This window comes from Nilaparvata lugens, chromosome X (assembly GCF_014356525.2).
Source record: "Nilaparvata lugens isolate BPH chromosome X, ASM1435652v1, whole genome shotgun sequence".
NCBI classification, from domain to species: domain Eukaryota; kingdom Metazoa; phylum Arthropoda; class Insecta; order Hemiptera; family Delphacidae; genus Nilaparvata; species Nilaparvata lugens.
The window spans coordinates 27,095,843-27,118,179 of NC_052518.1; the positions used below are offsets into that span (position 1 = coordinate 27,095,843).

At 32.3% G+C, this 22,337-nt stretch overlaps 1 protein-coding gene across 1 annotated transcript in view; it reads right to left on the reverse strand.

Moving 5' to 3' along the window:
• The window catches only part of LOC111053128 (glutamate decarboxylase), a 166,821-nt gene extending 154,125 nt beyond the window's left edge, over nt 1-12,696 (reverse strand). The window contains exon 1 of the mRNA XM_039443102.1: nt 12,557-12,696. The gene's annotated coding sequence lies outside the window, so the exon portion shown is untranslated. The remainder of the gene's footprint in view (nt 1-12,556) is intronic.
• Between the last annotated feature and the right edge of the window lie 9,641 nt (nt 12,697-22,337).

The window sequence follows — 22,337 nt, forward strand, 5'->3', positions numbered from 1 at the left end:
AGCTGGATCTTTCAAAGTGAATATTCAAGCTGTATGTAGCGTTCTGTCCCATGGTGATGTTTTTGTACAGAACAATAGTAATAATACTCAAAATGCTTCAGAATTTAAAGTGAGTTATCTCAATAATCAGGGTATCAGAGGTTAACATGTAATTTTGAACGAGTTTGCTAATGATAATATGTTTGATGTACTATGTTTGAATGAACACTGGTGCCAGGAAGACGAAATTAATTTCCATAAATTAGATGATTTCCAACTTCTGAATAGCTTCAACAGGAAACAACATATTTATGGTGGTGTGGCAATTTATATTAATAAAGCATTGGTAGATAAATGTAGCAGATTAGATCTAGTTTCGTTTTGTAGTGAGCTCCACTTTAAAGCAGCAGCTGTCTATTTAAGAGAATTAAAAATTGTTTTGATAACTCTTTATCGATCACCCAACGGTGATCCACAAATATTTTTAGAAAAACTAGAAGATATGTTCCATTTTTTCCTAAATCCTAGATACGGTATAATTGTAGGTGGAGATACTAATGCGGCTTTTGATGTTACGAGAGACACACGCACTTCTAAAGAATTAAAAAATCTGTTAAGACAATCCAATTATAATTTTACCAACTGTAAGGCAACTAGAAAGGCTGCCTGTCTTGACAATATATTTACAAATATGTAGATAGGAATATATTTTGCTCGGACGTAACTCCTTTTGCTTTTTCGGATCATGACTCAGTTTGCTTGAAAATGAATAGAGCTAGCTCAATGTTACCAAGTAGTGAGTGTGGAGAGCCCAAGTTTGTCATCACAAGACCAATGACAAAAAATAAATTTCTCAATTTTAAAAATGCTCTCAAAAGTTATGACTGGGTAAGTTTGCTCAATAATAATAAACATTGCTCAGCTGATGAAGTCTTTAATAAATTTTTCAATGTTGTATTGAGTCTATTCGAATCTAATATTCCTATGCATAAGTCTAAAGTCAATTCTCGTGTGCGTAATGTTAAAAATAATAATGCATGGTATACTACTCAACTTGCAACTATGAAAAATGAATTAGAATTGCATTTGTATTTGTATAGAATTTATGGAACAGATGAGTTTAAATATAGGCTCTCATCGACTTGAATCTTAGATCTTACTTCGCTCGGTCAATTACCTGATTAGCAATAATTACCTTCACGAGTTATATTAAGCGAGCAATATTCATGTATGTGTATGTACTTATTTATAATTTAACGGACCTCGAAAAAGGATCTAACGATTTTGATGTGATTTGCAATATAGGAGGATCTTGATAAAAAATCTATTGCACAGAGTCTCATTGCTTGGAAAACACGTTGAAGGACATGCTCGCAGAAGCAGAAGCAGAAATCTATCCTTCCAGGAGCAGCTGATACAAGACTGGAAATTCCATTATCTGTTGTACCATTAATAAAAGTAAGATGTGATTATTTCAGCTGAATGGCCCGGCAAATACATTCTATTTCAATCAGCTGATAAAGTGTAAAACGTGACAAAATTCTCAGCTTAGAGGGAGAAGAAGGAAAAGGAGGAGAAGATGGAGAAGAAGGAGAAGGAAGGGAAAAAGGAGAAGAAGGAGAAGGAGGAGAAAAAGGAGAAGAAGGAGAAGGAGAGGAAAGATAAGAAGGAGAAGAAGAACAGAATGAAAAAGAAGAAGGAAAGAATGAAGAATAAGAAACCTCATTACATTCATCTTCATAATTTATTTATTTTTTTATTATTTTACAAAGGCGACTTTCTAGAAGTATTTTGAGCCTAGGTGATGATGGGATGAATGGATAATACAATGAAGGTAGAGTAATGAATGAATAGAAATATAGGTTATGCTATCCACTTGAATTGATTTGAGTCAACTTTTCAGTCCAGAAATAAATAAACTAGAAATTTTGAATTTGATTTGATAAAAACCCAATTATAATAGAATGATTACATTCAATAAACTCTCAGAACTTGAAATATTAAGCTATTAAGAAAAATTTATCCCTGTATCAATTTTCAATCCATTCGCAATGGCGAAAATGAATGTAATGAGGGAATAGGACAAAACTGAACATAATTACTCCTATTCCCTCATTACATTCATCTTCATCATCTATTCCTCCATTCTCTATCCATTCGCAATTGCGAGAATGAATGTAAGAAATCTGTATGTGACAGTTTTTGTTATTATTTGTATATGACATTATTTTTATTTGTCACCTCTTTTCTTCCTTCAAATTTCCTTTCAATTAATTTTTATCGTTACAATCGAATAAAAATTTACTGATTGTGTGCAGAATGATTGATACATAATGTGAAATAAAATAACAGGCTTTCTGCCCGAAACTTCTTCTCCAAATTTCTTTAGAACAGTCCAGAGTTTATGTTGTTATTCAAACTTCACTGAAAATATAGTCTATACCAATTTACCTAGAATACAAGGATCACGCGCATCTCGATCTTTTGATGATCAGAGTCAGATGATCGGTGTGACGTCATTGGTGCTCTAAAAATCTATTCTTCCTATCTTTTCAATGTTAAATTGAGCAACTTTTCAAGTCTTTTTCTTGAAAAGTACATGACTTTCAAGTGTCATCGACATCTCTTACGATTAATACAATATTCAACTTAAATTTTTCTAGAAGTTCAATACTTTTGGACGGCTGGATCTTTCAAAATGCTCGATTTTGTAAGAGCCTGCACATCGAATACCTGTTGCTCTCTTATTGAAAAACCAACATGCTTCCCTGGCTCTTCTGTAACTAAATTACTCAATGCTGATGAATTTGATTTAATCAATTTAATCAATCATTGATTAAGGAATTAAGAACGTGAAACACTTTACAAAAAAATAACGCCCGCAGGTTTGTACAGCACATAGAAAATTTCAATATAAATTATTCTTTGAAATTTTTCTTAACTGTCGGGCGGAAAGCAAACCAATTGAATTATTCAATTTGCAATCACTTTAATTTTACAGTATAAGTTATTAGATGTAGTAATATGGATTCACTTTAATTTGACAGTAGAGAATACAGATTCACTTTAATCTGTCAGTAGAAAGGGAAATTATTTTTTCCCTCACTGAGAGAGAGAGATCACTCTCTCTCTCTCTTCATCCCCCTCGTCATCACTGGGGGAGGGGAAGAGATTAGATTAGATTAGATAAGATAAGATAAGATAAGATAAGAGGGAGAGGGAGAGGATTAGATAAGATAAGATAAGAGAGAGAGGGAGAGGGAGAGGGTGAGGGAGAGGTTGAGGGAGAGGGAGAGGGGGGAGGGTGGAAGGAGGAAGGGGGAGGGGGAGGGGGAGTTTCAGGGTTGTGGGGGAGGGGGAGGGGGGAGATTGCACAAAAAAGTCAGTCTGAAATCTTAGAATTCATCTACTGCGGTGTCCTATCACTGAAGCTGCCGTATCACAGTACTTAATATTGGTCTAATCTTAGAAAATCAGGTACCAATGGATAGGTAATTGAATTTGCTAAGAAAAGTTATGACTATCAACTATTTATGACTATCCTCCCTACAAGAAATCATCAATCCCTCAATTGCAAAATTCTGTTCATCTCTATCCAACGCTTTCATACATTCATCATTCATACACACATGCATAATGAACCCTTCGTTTAATTCATTCATTCCTGTTGGAGGGGTTGGCTTTTTAATTACGAAGCTTGAGTATAAGACCTCTCCACACAAAAAGTGACATTCATCTATCTAACTATGACCATAACAAACAACTATTACCTGGTTAATGTACATGGAAGTCATATTTTTCCTGAATGAACCGGCAAGATGTTCTACTGATTATTTGTAATACTCGTATAAAGTAGGCTACACAGACAAGATATCAAGGATTCTAAGAGGAATAATATTATAGTCTAATTAATTTTTTCACGTTCTTAATTCCTTAATCAATGATTGATTAAATTGATTAAATCAAATTCATCAGCATTGAGTAATTTAGTTACAGAAGAGCCAGGGAAGCATGTTGGTTTTTCAATAAGAGAGCAACAGGTATTCGATGTGCAGGCTCTTACAAAATCGAGCATTTTGAAAGATCCAGCCGTCCAAAAGTATTGAACTTCTAGAAAAATTTAAGTTGAATATTGTATTAATCGTAAGAGATGTCGATGACACTTGAAAGTCATGTAATTTTCAAGAAAAAGACTTGAAAAGTTGCTCAATTTAACATTGAAAAGATAGGAAGAATAGATTTTTAGAGCACCAATGACGTCACACCGATCATCTGACTCTGATCATCAAAAGATCGAGATGCGCGTGATCCTTGTATTCTAGGTAAATTGGTATAGACTATATTTTCAGTGAAGTTTTTATAACAACATAAACTCTGGACTGTTCTAAAGAAATTTGGAGAAGAAGTTTCGGGCAGAAAGCCTGTTATTTTATTTCACATTATGTATCAATCATTCTGCACACAATCAGTAAATTTTTATTCGATTGTAACGATAAAAATTAATTGAAAGGAAATTTGAAGGAAGAAAAGAGTTATGTTCAATCTATAGAATCTATTGGTGTCAACGCAGCTTTACTCTGTGACTGCCCGAAGTTAATATTATCAATTTGAATTTACAATTCGAGACCGCAGCTCGGAAAAAGAAGACGATAATTAGCTCATAATATCGGGGACCGAGCTTCGCTCTGGAGTACAAAAGCATAAAAAAATTATTACGAAAGAAGGAATTATAATAACATTCATAGTTCATACAGAAATGTTCTATCTAATCACAGTAAATTGAAATTAATTCCCAGAGGAATGCAAAAATTCCCTCCACAAAGGCCCGGTTGCACAAAAGCCAGTTAAATTTTAATCATGATTAATTTCATGTAGACCAAATCGTAGAAGACCATTTCAGAAAGATGGATTTACTTGAATTAATCAGCATTGAAAATAACCCGGCTTTTTTGCAACCAGCACTAACCAGCACAGTACCTGATTGAATGATTAAAAAAGTTCAACAGCTGAGTCATAATTTTGAGACAGTCCACCACACATGAACTCACTCACTCACTTCCATCACCAACAGACGACGAAATAATCATTATCAGCTGTTTTTCCAAGGATGGATAATAATTATCCTTTTAATGTCCTTCAGCGAGTTTTCCCAGGGATGAGACCTAGTGCAATCGAATCTTCATATTATAAACCTACTATGTTCTGAATTTCGTAAGAATCGTTAGAGCCGTTTTCGAGATCCGGTGAATACAAACATATAAACATCTAAACATCTAATTATCCAAACATCTAAACATATAAACAGAAGTTGCTCGTTTAATAGTATAGGATTTTCCAAGATTGTTATTCGAGCTATCAAGTCTTTTCGGTTTGTCGGTAAGAATGGAGTGTCGAGAGTGAATAACTGTGATAATTGTATTTTAATAATGGAGTGTATAGTGATTAATGTGTAATATTTTTCAATCATGAGAATGAATAAGGTATTTTCTTCATTTGTAATACTCAAAGACCAACCAAAAGTGGGTAACAATAATCGTGGGGACTTTGAACTGGAAAGGATTTTTTTGTAACATGTAATATAATTAGAAGAACAATCAGTTGACATTTTTGGAAGTGGAAACTTATTTTTCGATAAAGTGCAAACTTGCAAAAGCATTGGATTGGGTTCCAAAGACTTCATTACAGTGGACTACAGTACAGTAAAGTCTACATTGGACTACATTACAGTCTGGAGTCTAGATGTATTTCTACATTACAGACACTCAACTGAACAAAAAATCCATATTTTAACCTTTGACTAGGAATTCGAAATATGTCTATTTCGGACGTATTTTTGGTATAATTTGAAAACCATTCCTTAGCACACGTCCAAGGCATCAACTGACCATTTTTACCAAATTTGAAAAACCATTTTAGCCATGTGGTTTTTAAGAAGCGGTGATAAATAGGTCAGTGGTAGGCTATTTGGCTTTTATATATTCAATTTCATATTCATATTGATTATTATTTTGGGTTGAAGGTCTAATATATACTTATTAGATATATTAGAATAGTTATCTTTGAGTTTGGTAGAAATATATTACATTTACATAAAAATCAATTTATTTATTTAAGTTATCTTCTATCTAATTCTAATAGGTTACCAACCCATCCCTATCTTATATAAAAAAACCTTTAATCATAATCATATACCTACATGATTAAAAAACATTCAGCAGACATTCAATTCACTAGAACAAATAATGGAATGCCTTCAAGTTCAGATGTAGGCAACATGCCTAACTTCTTCCTACATTCGCTACCTTGTCTCTACGACACTGTACTTGCTTCTGTGAGACACCTTGTTCGAGTGAGAACTTGCTTCTGTGAGACTGCCATTTATAGCGCTACTAGTTTGGAGGGAGACCTTGTCTCCATGAAAAGACATTCAGCAGACATTCAATTCACTAGAACAAATAATGGAATGCCTTCAAGTTCAGATGTAGGCAACATGCCTAACTTCTTCCTACATTCGCTACCTTGTCTCTACGACACTGTACTTGCTTCTGTGAGACACCTTGTTTGAGTGGGAACTTGTTCCTGTGAGACTGCCATTTATAGAAGTAGTTGCTCCTATAGTGCGGTCCACGTTATAATGACAGTATTTGATCAACTTTGGTTCTGCTATCCTTGTCTATCATTCGACAAAGCCGGTGGTACTATCCTTTTCTAGGTCAACAACGATGACAATTATGTTTTTGACAGTGTAGAAATATAATTAATTAATGCAGAGAATTGGCATCGCTATTCTTCTATCTTTATACACTGCCATTATAACGTGGACCACACTATATGAAACTTGTCTCTGTGACACTAATATCCTTCAAAAACACTACTTGTCTCTGTGAGAGCTTGTCTTTGTGAAACATCCCCAGTTGAAAGCAGAGAAAAGTCGGGAGAAAAAACTATGCTACTTCAAGTTATCAATTTCATGCCTCACTGCATGCAATTTATAGTCCACACAACAGCTGTTTTTTTCACTAAGTTACATTGAGATATTGAATTGCATGCGTCATTGAATGCAATTTATAACCCACTTGACAGCTGATTCATGATGAAAATGTTATAATCTGATTTTTACTCTAATATTGGTGTATGAAGGAGGCTCCTTTTATATTATAATTGAAATCCAAAATTTCCAAAAACCATGTTTAAACTTCGACACGAAATTAAAAAAGGAACATACCTGTAAAATTTCATGAAAATCTTTTTCTGCGTTTCTTCATTTATTTATGCAGAGCATAAATATAAACATAACAACATGAAATGAAATGCAAAACTGTCGACTTGAATCTTAGACTTCACTTCGCTCGGTCAAAAATGTAGAATTAATAATTATTAACAGAATATTTATCATCTTTAATATGAAAATTCATTATGAAATTATTGAAAAAAATAATTTCTTGCTTAATAAAATATAGTTGATCATTTTAAATGAGAATGAACATTTTATATTACACTAGCAGAAACCCGTGTTCTGCAAGGATCTTTTTTAAAAGTTGACAAACTGAAAACTTGACGTAATGAAATTTTGAAGAATTAAAAATAGGTCTATAACCATCATTGGAATCTATATGCAAAATTTCAAGTTAATTAGTCAAGTAGTTCAGACGAGATGATGCGTCAAACATAATTTTCCTATCCCATACGTGTATAAGACAAATCTTTAATTTATTATAGATACGGTATAGTTAACGACTGCAAGAGATATGACTGTGGAACAGAATAGTGGTGAAACTATGATAGCGCCAGAAGTGTCTCAAACACAATAGTACGTACTACATGAACTTTTTGAATGTGATTTGAAAACAAAAATGTTCAAACAACAGAACTGAAAGTTGTCAACCTTATCATTCTACCTCCATTTAGAGAGGCTTTTGTTTAAGCCGAATGTAAATCTATATACAGTATATAAAAATGAATGTCTGTTTGTTTGTTCCCTATAGACTTGAAAACTACTTGACATAACGGCATCAAACATTGGGAATATGTTGTGTGAATATTGGGGATGGTTTCTGAACAGAAATTTCAAAAGGGAGGCTAATAATAATTATTTATTAATCCATTTTATAGACCTATTTTTTCAAAATTGTCGGCCGAGCGGCTACCGAAGAACGGAAAGATGATCATGATTCAAGATCATAATATTGTGATAATATGATTTAGCATCTAAAGTTACCAGCTGTAATAAACACGTCACCCTGTGATAAATTGTGTATCCTATGGTATTAAAAAGATAGTTTGGAGTTGAAGTGTAGTTGATTGGTTCCAGCTGTAGATAATAGTTCTTTAGAAGACCTATACAAACAATTATCACTCCCCTATCATTGAGAAACTGGAAAATGTTAAAAAAAAATATTCACCTGCGAAAGAGAGTTGTTCATAATCCACATCATGAAAGAGAGTTGTTCATATTGTATTTATCAATTACTGAATAATGACAGAATAATTTTCAATTTTTATGAATTTAGCTCAGCTTATATTCATCCTAAAATGGAAGATGGAAAGAATATGGAATTCAGTGTGATTCATCGTACATCGCATATTTCCTGGACCATGTATTGACAATCAACAACTATAAGAACATTGAATTAATCGTTGAAACACTGATTTAACCTATCTATTTTTCTTCTAATTCAACACTTTGCTGATAGATATTACTACCAAATGATTGAGAAGAATATGTTTTCGGAATAATGAATGCTGCATGACTAAGCACATAGGAAGTACGTACGCACGTGAGATGTACTGTAGATGAAAATATTTATTGTTAGCTAAATTTCATGATTCACCAAATAAACTCAAGTGTGACATGAGATACATTATCTTTTTGGCGGTACGAAGTTCGCCGGGTAAGCTAGTATTTTCTAATTTAAATGAAATAAATTCTGAAAAGAATAATGAATGTTGAATAATGAATTTAAATATTAAAATATTGTTGACCAAGCACTCAGTACATCGACAATAATTCATTCAACTAATTCTGTAGGTACTGATTGTAGGTACAAATATAATCATTTGTCTTCTTTATTGATAATCAATTTCATCAACTAATCATAAACTGACTGGAAAAAGTTCTTCAATTTCCATGAATTTAATTAATAGAATTATATTAATCTAAAGTGTGGGTCATATCCAAATTCACGAAGAGTTCGATTCTTGTTGGCAAGAAACATGTTATTCAACGCAGAAATCATTGTTATTCTACTAAAATATAGGATAAGTTGAATAGTTTTCCTTTCAGGGGAAGTTTTGACAACCCACAAAACTCATTTTTCATTTGAGGAAATATCGAAAATGAGCATAGGAACTTATTTTTTGTTCAGCTTGCCAAAATACCCCTCATTTCAATATTAAAATTTTCTACTGACTGTACAGTGGGTCAATCATTCTATCATGGCTCGAATAATTTTGAAATTTTAATTAAATAAAAATGGTAGAGAACAATTAACTCATGTGAATATCAACACCTTTATTTAAAGACATATTAACTGCATGCGTTTTCATATTGCCGATACAGCATTGATAAAACTGTAGACGTTTATTTAGCAGTCTCAAAAAACTGTTCTAGCTGAAAAATTAATAATCCATGTCACGTGAAGGCCTAAACAATGCATTAGGAAAACGAAGCTCAAAACTATGGTTTTCCTAAACATATGTTTTTTGGATAATTTATTTGATGCAGCTGTTTCATATTCGCCATATTATATACAGAGTTTGTGAAAAAAATATTGATTACAAAACAATACTATTATTATATTAATAATAATAATAATATTATTATAATAACATATTTATCAATTATTATCAGAACAATATTATTGAGGTTAAGTGGAATCAGGTATAAAGCAATAATAGAACAGATGTTCTTTTTTGAATTTCTATCATATGATGTTGTTATTACCAATGATTAAACCATATGTTAGAATATCTCATGTCAATCAATAAATTATCTCTGCTCCATATGGCGTTCACCTACTTAGCTTACTTAATAGGATCCTTTTTCATCCTTTGAAACCCTTAGAGACAAAATATCTCAAAATCCATTCTTAGTGCGCGTCTAGCATGTTTGAAGAATATTTGTGCAAATTTTTAAGTCTGTCGGACAATTAGTTTGAGCTGTAGTGTGATTTTACATCAAAATTTTCGAAAAATGCCCTCTCCTGATCCCCCTGTGCTCCTGATCGAGATTTTTCTGCATAGATCTATTTTTTTTTCGTAGCTGAACGAAAAAGATCCTCATGACTTTGCTGTGCAATGAGCGGTTAAAAAGTACAAAATTTTGGGGGGGGGGCCCAGCTCCCTCAGAGGGACAAATTTCTGAAAATCCTTTCTTAGTGGATGTTTTCAGGCTACCATAAACAATTGTGCAAAATTTCAAGTTTTTAGGCTCAGTAGTTTGGGCTGTGGTGTGATTTCAGTCTGTCGGGGCTTAGCCTTTTATAGATATATAGAGATAAATAAACCGGTATCAGCTACCGCCTGTACAAGACAGCGGATCGGGAACGTTGTTCTCTTATCTCTCTCCACTGTCATTACAACGTGGACTTTATATATACGAGCATTGGAGAATAGGCTACTGATCACTTGTTGATATGTTTCAATAGATTTCAATGCGACTCGCTCGCATTTGATCATTATTTCCGTTTTATGAACTTTTAGCCGTGAATAAAGATAAACATTGATTAGCAATTAACTTAAGTAACAACTGATTGTAAAAAACACTTCTTTACGCCTGTGAATGTGAAACATAATATTCTTTATTCTTCATATTTTATTGATTGATACAATAAGTAGCTCCAAGATTTCAGTAGGTCAAGTTTTCCGTATGTCAAGTTTTTAATTAGATCCTTGCGGAGCACAGGTTACCTGCTAGTTATCAATAGCATAATTTATTATTCTTTATTGATTCACACAATAAGTGCATCATCAAAATGATAGGGAGAGGAAAAATAAGGTAACCTTGTGCTATTCCTCTCCCAAATTTAGATAAGGTTACACATAGTCCGAAATAGTTTGAGTCTTGTCGTTGTTCACTTCACAAAATCTTCAGTCCTTGATTTCACAAAGTAAATTTTTAAATTTAGATACTTCAAAACCATACATAGAAGAAATATTTCACATTATTATCACTAAAATAGAAAATATTCACATATACAACCACTGAAACGTGTACCGTATTGAAGAGCTCACTGCAAGTAATTTTTTTTAATCTGATCACTTCTCTTCATGCGTTCATCCACCCCCACCCATAACAATATTCTCCCTTTTTGTTCACTCTCTCCTTTGGTATATATCTATTCCATATACGACTCCCTCCGGCGGACCATACTAATACGTGAATAATCTGGTTTGTATTTTCCCACATATTATTTATTTATAAATACCTGACTGCTCTAACGTAATTGAGTTGTTCAAAAGTGATTATTAACAAGCAGTTCGTAATGGAATCAAAAATTGATGAGCACATATTAATCTTGATTTCACTTTTTTTATGCTATCTTGCTTGTACTTCTGTACTTATTTTATTTATAGAACGGTATGTAATGAATTTTCATAATTGAGATGAAATATTTTGTTAATTTAATGATCAATTCTACATTGTTGAAAGACAATCTGCCAACAGAGCAAAGCGAGAAAGAGGAAGCGCTATCCGTTTTGTTGAATGATAGACAAGGATAGTAATACCATTGCTAATCAAACTCTGTCATTATGGGTTTACCTTATCACTCTTCAACTGATAGCTTTTAATGCATTTCCATCAGACTCGCTCTAATTTGATTTTTTTTTCGTTACATTTCACTTTTCTGTCCAAAAACAAAGAATCTATGAATTTCAAATTAAGAAGGGAGACACACTTAATTAGGCTAAACAATAAACTCAATAATCACTGAAAACTTGAGAAATTTCAGAAAAATTGGAGCAAAAATCAAATATGAATTTCATTGGATAGATGGAAATTACTGAGATATTGCAATTATTCAAATATTAATGGATTGATAATTATTATTGAACGAAAATCCAAATTAAATGCTGTAATTCACCCCGAAGACTTCTGCTACTGCAAATATTGACAACAGGGTAAACAGCTAGATGGAAATTCCATCAGTTTACCAGGGTAACAGCTAGATGGAAATTCCATCAGTTTACCATGGTAACAGCTAGATGGAAATTCCATCAGTTTACCCTGTTGTCAATATTTTCAGTAACAGAAGTTTTCGGGGTGAATTACAGCATTTAATTTGGATTTTCGTTTAATAATGATAATTATGAATTGAATAAATAAAATAGAGTATGATGTTGTGGAACTTGTGATACTCCTGTGACATAATAATTTCTATTAAAATGAAGTGGATTTTCGACAATATCTCAAGTTTCTTCAATTGAATAAAATAAACGACTGTAGGCTACTATTTTTTGAAAAACGATTAATACGGTCTTGTAGCCTAAATTGAATCAATGAATATACGGTTTTTACAAAAATAAAGTTTTTCAAACTAATATGACACTGTAAATAGATAGAAAATTAAAGACTTACCTCAGCTGAAAGTTCACTTCTATAACTTCTCACAAAAGGATCAGCATAAATGAAGATAATCTATGATGAGAAAAATTTAAAAAACAATGCTCTAAATCAAAAATGGGATAACACGTAGGCCTATATGAGATGACTGAGCGTTGAGCCTGGAGTAGAGCGACAATTTATCCACCAATTTAGTTTCCTCTGCGATCACAGGATAAGGAAAAATTCGCAGGATACTGTGGCAAAGAAGAGGAAAAAGTATTATCTCCTACCTTTTCCTCTTCTTTGTCACAGTTTCCTGCGAATTTTTCGATAAAAAAATATTGGATTATTCAAGAATTCAGTACAAATGTAGGGCTATGAGGAAAGCTGTGCTATGATTATAACACTGATACTTGGAAGTCAATGTTAAATGTTTCATGACTTCAATGCCCTTACATGACTTGAATCATCAATTAGAACCGTATTTCTATCATTGTTGATTGCATCATTGAACTCTTTTCAAATTAGGCCTCTAATATAATAAATGAGAGATTTACACTATGAATAAAAGAGATATTGGAATTTCTCCATTAGGCTATATTAAGGTGAAATAAAAACGATATTGTCAAACGATATTTGAGCCAAACTTGGGTTAAATTTTTCAATGCATCAAGGCATCATCTTCAGTGGTCTATTTTGGTTCGACTAACCAAATTAGATCAGATTAGTCTAATAGATTAGTTGTATAAAATAGATTTAATTAATCTAAGCAAATTTATTAGGTTAGACTAAACCAAAAAAGACAACTGAAGATGATGCCTTAGTGCATTGAAACTCAAGTTTGGCTCAAATAAATTATGTGGAACTGACAATTTCGTTTTTATTTAGTCTTGATAAATGAGAGAATTGGCTTATACACGTACGGGATAGGAAATTATATTTGACGCATCATCACATCTAAAGTACTCATCATCACATCTAAGAACTGATTAACTTGAAATTTTGCATATTGGTTCTTAATCAACCGAGGATGGTTATAGGCCTATTCTAAATTCTCCAAGATTTCAGTAGGTCAAGTTTTCCGTATGTCAAGTTTTTAATTAGATCCTTGCGGAGCACAGGTTACCTGCTAGTTATCAATAGCATAATTTATTATTCTTTATTGATTCACACAATAAGTGCATCATCAAAATGATAGGGAGAGGAAAAATAAGGTAACCTTGTGCTATTCCTCTCCCAAATTTAGATAAGGTTACACATAGTCCGAAATAGTTTGAGTCTTGTAGTTGTTCACTTCACAAAATTGTCAGTCCTTAATTATTTTCACAGATTAGATTGAATTTGATGTTTGAATTTACGTACATTGTAGGCTACAGGCCTTCATAGATATTTATAGATATCTATATCTGCTAGTATTAATATACTAATTTCCACTAATATAGAGAAAATATAGATTTTCTGTATGTCTATATCTAATCATATTTTTTACTATGAAATTCTTTAGTCACCTTATAGATTGTATATAAAATCTAAATTATATCAAAATTTATTGTACCTAAAATCACCTTTCAAAGCAGAGAAAGGTTGAGAGACAATACTATGCTATTTTAGTTATTAATTGCATGCGATCAATAGTTCATTTAATAGTGCATAAAAATTGCATTCAATGATGCATACAATTAATAATCCACACAGCAGCTGATTTTTTACCAAGTTGAGATGTTGAATTGCATGCGTCATGGCATGCAATTTATAATCCACTCGACAGCTGATTTATGATGAATAATTCTAAAGTCCGATTTTTACTCTAATATTGGCGTATGAAGGAGGCTCCTTTTCCTTTTATATTATTCTTGAAATTCAAAATTTCCAAAAACCTTGTATATACGTCGACGCGCAATTTAAAAAGGAGCATACCTGTCATATTTCATGAAAATCTATTGCTGCGTTTCGTCGTAAATTCGCAACATATAAACATTTGAACATAAAGAGAAATGAAAAACCATCGACTTGAACCTTAGACCTTACTTCGCTCGGTCAATTATTACTATTATTATTATAATTATTAGAGTATCTCCTCCATTCCTGAGTAACACTGCTACTACTCCATCCTTCACTGGAAACTTATTGTTGTTAAGCTTCTGAATTGCTTCAACAACATCTGCCAATATTGGCTTCTCCATATCTCCCGGACCTCCAGCTAAAATTGTTGGCTCCAAGGATTCAGGCTGTTGTTCCTCAGTCCCAATGAGTAGCTCTTCAAAATTTTGCTTCTATCTGTTCAGTACTGATGCCTGATCACTCAAAAGGGTACCTTCCCTACTTCTGCACACAACCGATCTTGGCATAAATTCTCCTCTCTGATCATTTATCAAGGCATACAAATTTATGGTTACATTCTGTTGCCCTTTCATCCCCCAAAGACAATCAAATTCATCATTTTCAAATTCTCGCTTTTTCCTCCTGTGCATCTTCTCTTGTTCTCTTCGTAGCTTGCGATACCACTTTGTAGCATTCCTTGTTCTATGCTGCTGTAGAATTTTATACGCTTCATTTTTCTTATTTTAGATGTCAAGGCATTCTCATCAAACCAATTATCTACTATTTCCTTATCACTCATATCCAAGAATCTCATTTTCCATACACCCCAGTCACACATTTTTCTCACTTATCACATCCAACATCTTCAATACCTTCTCCCATTTCCAGCCCCAATTGTGTACTGATATCAGCCTTTCTTGAGATCGCTCTAATAACAACGTTCCTTGTATTTCAAAAAAAAAAAACAATATTATCTTCAATCACCATAGTTCTCACTACCACTCCATAGTTCTCACATTGAAACTTTGCACAATGATAATACAGATAATGTTCGATCAGAATCATCCGTTAGATGCACTCGATTTCAGTATTTCCTAGTGAATAGGCGCACATAAGGACACCTCAAAATTTCAACTTTTGATACAATTATCGGATCTTCTCGTACTACAGCTCATTCTTCTCGGTTCGTCACGGTACGAACGAGAATTGGCATAATAGACACAGCAACATTCTTCAAAATTTTTGTCAGTGATTCCGTCATTTCCAGGTGCTTTACCATTTTTCAAATGTATAATATAATAAAGGAGAGAATTATTTATTTATTTATTTATTTATTTATTTATTTATTTATTTATCTATCTATTTATTTATTTATTATTTATTTATTTATTTATTTATTTATTTATTTATTTATTTATTTTTTATTTATTTATTATTTATTTATTTATTTATTTATTTATTTATATGTTTGTTTGTTTGTTTGTTTGTTTGTTTATTTATTTATATGTTTGTTTGTTTGTTTGTTGTTTGTTTGTTTGTTTATTTATTTATATGTTTGTTTGTTTGTTTATTTATTTATTATTTTTTATTTATTATTTATTTATTTATTTATTATTTATTTATTTATTTTTTATTTATTATTTATTTATTTATTATTTATTATTTATTTATTATTTATTTATTTATTTATTATTTATTATTATTATTTATTATTTATTTATTATTTTTTATTTATTTATTTATTTATTTATTATTTATTTATTTATTATTTATTTATTATTTATATTTATTTATTTATTTTTTATTTATTATTTATTTATTTATTTATTTATTTATATTTATTTATTTATTTATTTATTATTTATTTATTTATTTATTTATTTATTTATTTATATTTATTTATTTATTATTTATTTATTTATTTATTTATTTATTATTTATTTATTTATTATTTATTTATTTATTTATTTATTTATTTATTCATTTATTTATTTATTACAGAACAACTATTACAGACTACAGGCATTAAGCTCAAAACAGTCTTCACTACCATTTACAATCGAATAAAGTAAGTTACTAAAAGAAATAAAAATGAGAGATACAGTACATGCAATTCACAAATACATAAGAAAGATGATAAGTATGAGGAAAGCATAAGTAATTGTAAATAATCTAAGCATACATAATAAATACAGAATAAAACTAATCTAACTTATCCAAACTCATCTAAAACTTATCCAATAAGTTATAAAAAGAATAGGCCTACAATTGAGCATAGAAACAGGTTAAGGGAAAACATGTGCCACTGTGGGAAGAAAATTGATGAAAGCAGAGAAGAGAAGAAAAAGTTTCAACAACAACAGATATTCAAGTATAAAATTTAAGGGATTTAAACTGTAGGTTTGATCAACTCTATAAAATTAATAAGAATCACGGACATCATATTAATTGAATCAATTCAGAAACTGAATTCAAATTTAATTATGAATAGCCTCAATAATGCGCCTTCTAACCTCACTAAAAGGGCCATGCACATCAACACCTTCACAAACGCTATTGAATAGCCTCAAAACTCTATTAAGTGGAGAGCAGAAGTTATGAAGGGTCCTTGATCTTGGTACATGAAAGGTCCTAACTCTTCTGATATTGAACGTGGGTACCTGGAAACCAATCCTAGAGAGGAGAGCGGGTGAATTAATGTAATTTTCAAAAGTGACACCACAAACATCAATGAAAACCTGTCACGTCTAGCCCTCAAAGAGTCCATATTGAAAAGGGATCTCAAACGTCCAGAAGGAAAACCCAAGGGACAGGCTCTTCTAAATTGCATATAGAATAGGAAGCGAAGGAGCTTATTCTGTACTTGTTCGACTCTTAATGTATCCTGATGAGTAGAGGGACTCCAGACAATAGATATAATTGGCTTATACACTTACGGGATAGGAAATTCACGAATGGATGAATTCACGCATCATCACGTCTGAACTACTGGTCTGATTAACTTGAAATTTCGCATATTTATTCATTATTTACTGAGGATTGTTATAGGTCTATTTTGGATTCTTCAAGATTTTAGTAGGTCAAGTTTTTAAAAGACCTTTCTGGAGCATGTGATCCAGTCTAGAATATAATGTAAAACTTAATTGTGAGTTAGAAAAAGATGGATCCTGGACATTGTGTAACTCAAAAGATATCTTCGTACTCCTCCCAAGGTATTTTGTCATTTTCTATCATTGTTGCCACTTCTTTGTTCACATTAAAAGAAACTGATTAAAGTGATCAGCCAATGCTTTTTCATCAGTAAATACCCTGTCACCATTTTCAATATTCATATTATATTTCCTTCTCTTAAATGAAATGAATAAAATTTCTTTATTCTCTTATTGGAGATGACACATAATTTATTGAAAATTTTCCATTTTTGACGTGTTGGTAGCTCATTAATTAAATGACAATAATATTTGTTTTTCCTAGTTGTACTCAGGACCCAATTCTTCAGAATGGTACCCGGTACGTTTGACCTTGATCCTATATTAGCCTACTCCATTTCAATCATCAGCAATTTCTATTTTCATTTACTTTCATAACTATATTATTCTATGAATCTTATGTTTTGTTCTTTAGTTTTAATATGTTTTTAAACCTCTACAATTTTTTCATTTTTAAATGAATCCTCAGTTGGATAAATCAAATTAACGTTTTGGTAGAGTATTACTGGGAAGGATATTTTGAATATTTTTTCCGAAGAATGGACAATGATATGTTCGAAGCTCCGCCAATATGTGGATACAAAACAATATTGTCTAATTAAGGAAATTCTATATTGCAGTGTAAGCCAGTATACAGACAGGGTGATTCTTAATTATGGTAAAATAATTTAATACGTGATAGTAGAGGTAAATATAAGGAAAAAAATCTTATAAACATATATCCATAAACGCTTCATTAGCGAGCTATACAGAGTAAAAGTTTTCGCCCGGAATTCAGATCCTCTGGTGAAATACACCGATGCTGAATTGTTTGGGGACTAGTTTTTGAAAAACTTATGCTGGATTCATATGGAAAAATATCTGAAAAATTGAATAAAACTAGTCTGGAAGCTGTAGTGTAAATAGTTTTTGAGAAAAAAGTTGAAATATGCAAAAAATCCAAGTAGAAAAACACAGACTTCTACGTTTGATGCCCAATAACTTTCTTTAATGACCAGTAAACAAATTATTTTTCGCGATAAAAATTGTAGAGAATTTAATTCTGAAAAGGATTATGTAATCTGTGTAAACTAAATTTAAATAAAAGTTGAATAAAATGTATTCTTATGTAGTACATTACACCACAAAAATTTGCTGTTTTATGAGGAGAGAACTAATAACTCATAGGTTGTAGCTGATTGCAAATAAAACATGGATTTCAATAACAGCTGTTCCAAAACAGCTGATTTATTTTGTTTTAAATAAGAAAATATTTGAAAGAAATTATCAGCTGAAAATTATTTTTAGAAATATTTTAGCTCACTGTTGAACAAAACAACAAACTGTAAGTTAGGCCTACTGTAACCGCGCTGTGTTTTTTGTTTAATCTATTAACCAGTTATTTGTAACCATTTCACTTTGCTTTTGTGTTAAGTGTTAACTTTTAAAAAATGGCAGGTAATTTTAGACACTATTCAAACTCCGAATCAGCTGACATGCATTTAATTTATGGAATGGGACACTGTAATAGTACTGAAGCAAGACGTTTGTATCAAGAGAATTTTCCTAACCGAGTATATCCAAGTTCAAGGTTTTTTGCCACTATTCATCAACGTCTGTCTAAAACAGGCTCTTTGATATCCAAAGAGCACATTTATGCAGGCAGACCCCGATCTACTATGACTGTTGGGTTAGAAGAACAAGTTCTTAATGAAATTTATGAACATCCAGAGAAGAGAACGAGAGAATTGTCAGTGCAGTTTAATGTCAATCAATCTATAATTTGGAGGATACTAAAAGAGCAACAATTACATCCATACAACCTCCAGAAAGTTCATACTATATTGCCACGAGACTGTATTCCCCGTGCTGGTATTTTCTGATGGTTTTTAGAAAAACTTGTTAACCCAAACTTTTCAACAACCGTTTTTTTTTTTACCGACGAGGCACACTTTACAAGAAAAGCCATCGTAAACGTCCACAATCAACATATTTGGGCAGATGAGAATCCTCATGCCATCAATCCTAATCGTCTACAACATCAGTTTTCAGTAAACATTTGGGAAGGAATCATAGATCATCTACTTCTGTTCGAGCTTCCACCCAGGCTTAATGTCATAATCTACTTAAACTTTTTGAGAGAGGAGCTATTCATCTTACTTCCAGATGTACCTCTTCAGTTGCGCGAAAACATTTGGTTTATGCATGATGGAGCTCCAGCACACTTCAGTGTTGCTGTCCGTGAATACCTGAATCACAGCTTTCCAAATCAATGGATAGACCGAGGTGTGCCAGTACCATGGGAGCATGGGTACTAGGTCACCAGACTTAAATCCTTTGGATTTTTATCTTTGGGGACACTTGAAAACCCTAGTATACAATACTCCGATTGATACCATTGGAGAACTCCGATTAAGGATTTTGAACGGAATAGAAATGATAAAGCAGACTCCTGGAATATTTGAACGGGTCCAACAAACGATGAGAAGACGTCTGAACATGGAGAACAACGGAGGTCACTTTGAACATCGTCTTTAGTCTTTTGGTATAGGTTTAATGTCATTTAGATATGTTACTTTCATATAAAAATAAAACTTTTCATGAAAAACCAAATATTTTATTTGCAATCAGCTACAACCTATGTGTTATTAGTTCTCTCCTCATAAAACAGCAAATTTTTGTGGTGTAATGCACTACATAAGAATACATTTTATTCAACTTTTATTCAAATTTAGTTTACACAGCTTACATAATCCTTTTCAGAATTAAATTCTCTACAATTTTTATCGCGAAAAATAATTTGTTTACTGGTCATTAAAGAAAGTTATTGGGCATCAAACGTAGAAGTCTGTGTTTTTCTACTTGGATTTTTTGTATATTTCAACTTTTTTCTCAAAAACTATTTACACTACAGCTTCCAGACTAGTTCTATTCAATTTTTCAGATATTTTTCCATATGAATCCAGCATAAGTTTTTCAAAAACTAGTCCCCAAACAATTCAGCATCAGTGTATTTCACCAGAGGATCTGAATTCCGGGTGAAAACTTTTACTCTGTATAGCTCGCTAATGAAGCGTTTATGGATATATGTTTATAAGATTTTTTTTCCTTATTTTCACCTCTACTATCACGTATTAAATTATTTTACCATAATCAAGAATCACCCTGTATATTGTAATCTGCATAGATAAAACACTCAATCAATCTTTCTGTCTCTCTTTTCTATCTGTGATTGCCGTCGATCCATTAATTTAATAAGCAAACTAGTCTCATTTCATCTTCAAACTCAGTTCATAGTTCAGTTATTCGATGGTTCATAGTACATGTTATTCAATTCAATTGTACTAATAAACTCATGTACCGTACTGTGATTGTTCATGAAGATATCAGTCTTCCATCCTCGAATTCAATTCATTCAAATTATTTTCTCAGCAACAGTTATCAGAAATACAATTCTTTTTTTAGACTACTAATGTTTTTCAATCAATTTTACTCTCTAGAAATAAGTGATTAGTCATAGTAAACCAAAAAGTATTCTACTATTGATATAATTTTTAGAGTGAATATTGAATATTAAAATCTCAAGTCTCTTCAATTACTATTCTTGTGTGGAGTTTGAGGAGCATGAAGGATTTTCGATTGATGAAGCCTGTCAACCACCCAGCTAATCTAAATAGGTCAGCTTCCATTAAGGTTGTACAACAAGCCGATGACAAGTAATGGCAAAACGCGGCTGTCTTTTTCCTCATGTCGAAGATGTTAAGCCGATAAAAGGACACGGAATGTTGGTGGCCTGGAAAAAGAGGTAAGATGTGATGTGAAGAGAGAGCAGAGCGCTAGCAAAACTGTAAGCGCGTATTGGGCCTGGGGCAGAGCCAGGGTACCGTTCCAGAAAGGGTTTTTCACAGAATTTCCACAATGACGTCAGTTACAAACGTAACGCCCTCACGTTTTCGGTTGCCATGGTAACGCTCGTAGCGTAACTGCGCATGTGCTGGAGACGTATCAGTTACGCAGGCGTCTAAGCGTCTAACGTGCCCGGTTTTTTAGTCTGTTTATTTTGGCCAGAAGAGAAGGTCGTTCAGCCTACGGGCCTGGTGGGCTCTGCCCCGGCGCCACTCCAAGCAACCCGCATCAGTTCCAACAATCCGATGCGGCTCTCACTAAACATTCCTCAGGTAATTCTAACATTTTATATCAAATTTTTATTGGAATTCAAATAATTTACTCTAAAAATCCATAAAAAGTATAACATTCGAAATACATGAATATTGTTGGCTCCTCGCATGGACTCATGCCTGTGAGAAAATATTACCTTGTTAATATATTTTCCTTTTATTCATCTATATTGTTCTAAAACACTTGTCTGTATCAAGTGTATCGAATTGGAAAACAATTGAAGATGTTGACAAGTTTTACTGAATTAAGACAATCCCGATTGGAATTTTGCAATATGCATTTTCTTGTTGAGTTAAATTGAAGACACAAATTACGCCTCAATCAGTGTTACAAACTGATTTTAAATTGAGTCAATTTGAAGTGTTGTGTTTAATCGATAGAAACATTTACTACTATTAACCAAAACCCCTCTACACAGAAGGAAGAAGGTAATAAAAGTAAAAAATATCCTTAAATTTTAAAAAACACTTTTGAAGTGAAAATACACTTACTTTTGTAGTGACGATCGTTTCGACCTGTTGTTGGTCATCATACTGATGATGACCAACAACAATGAAAATATACTTACTTGAGCCAAATGATCAGTATTTATAATCAGACTGATGATGACCAACAACAGGTCGAAA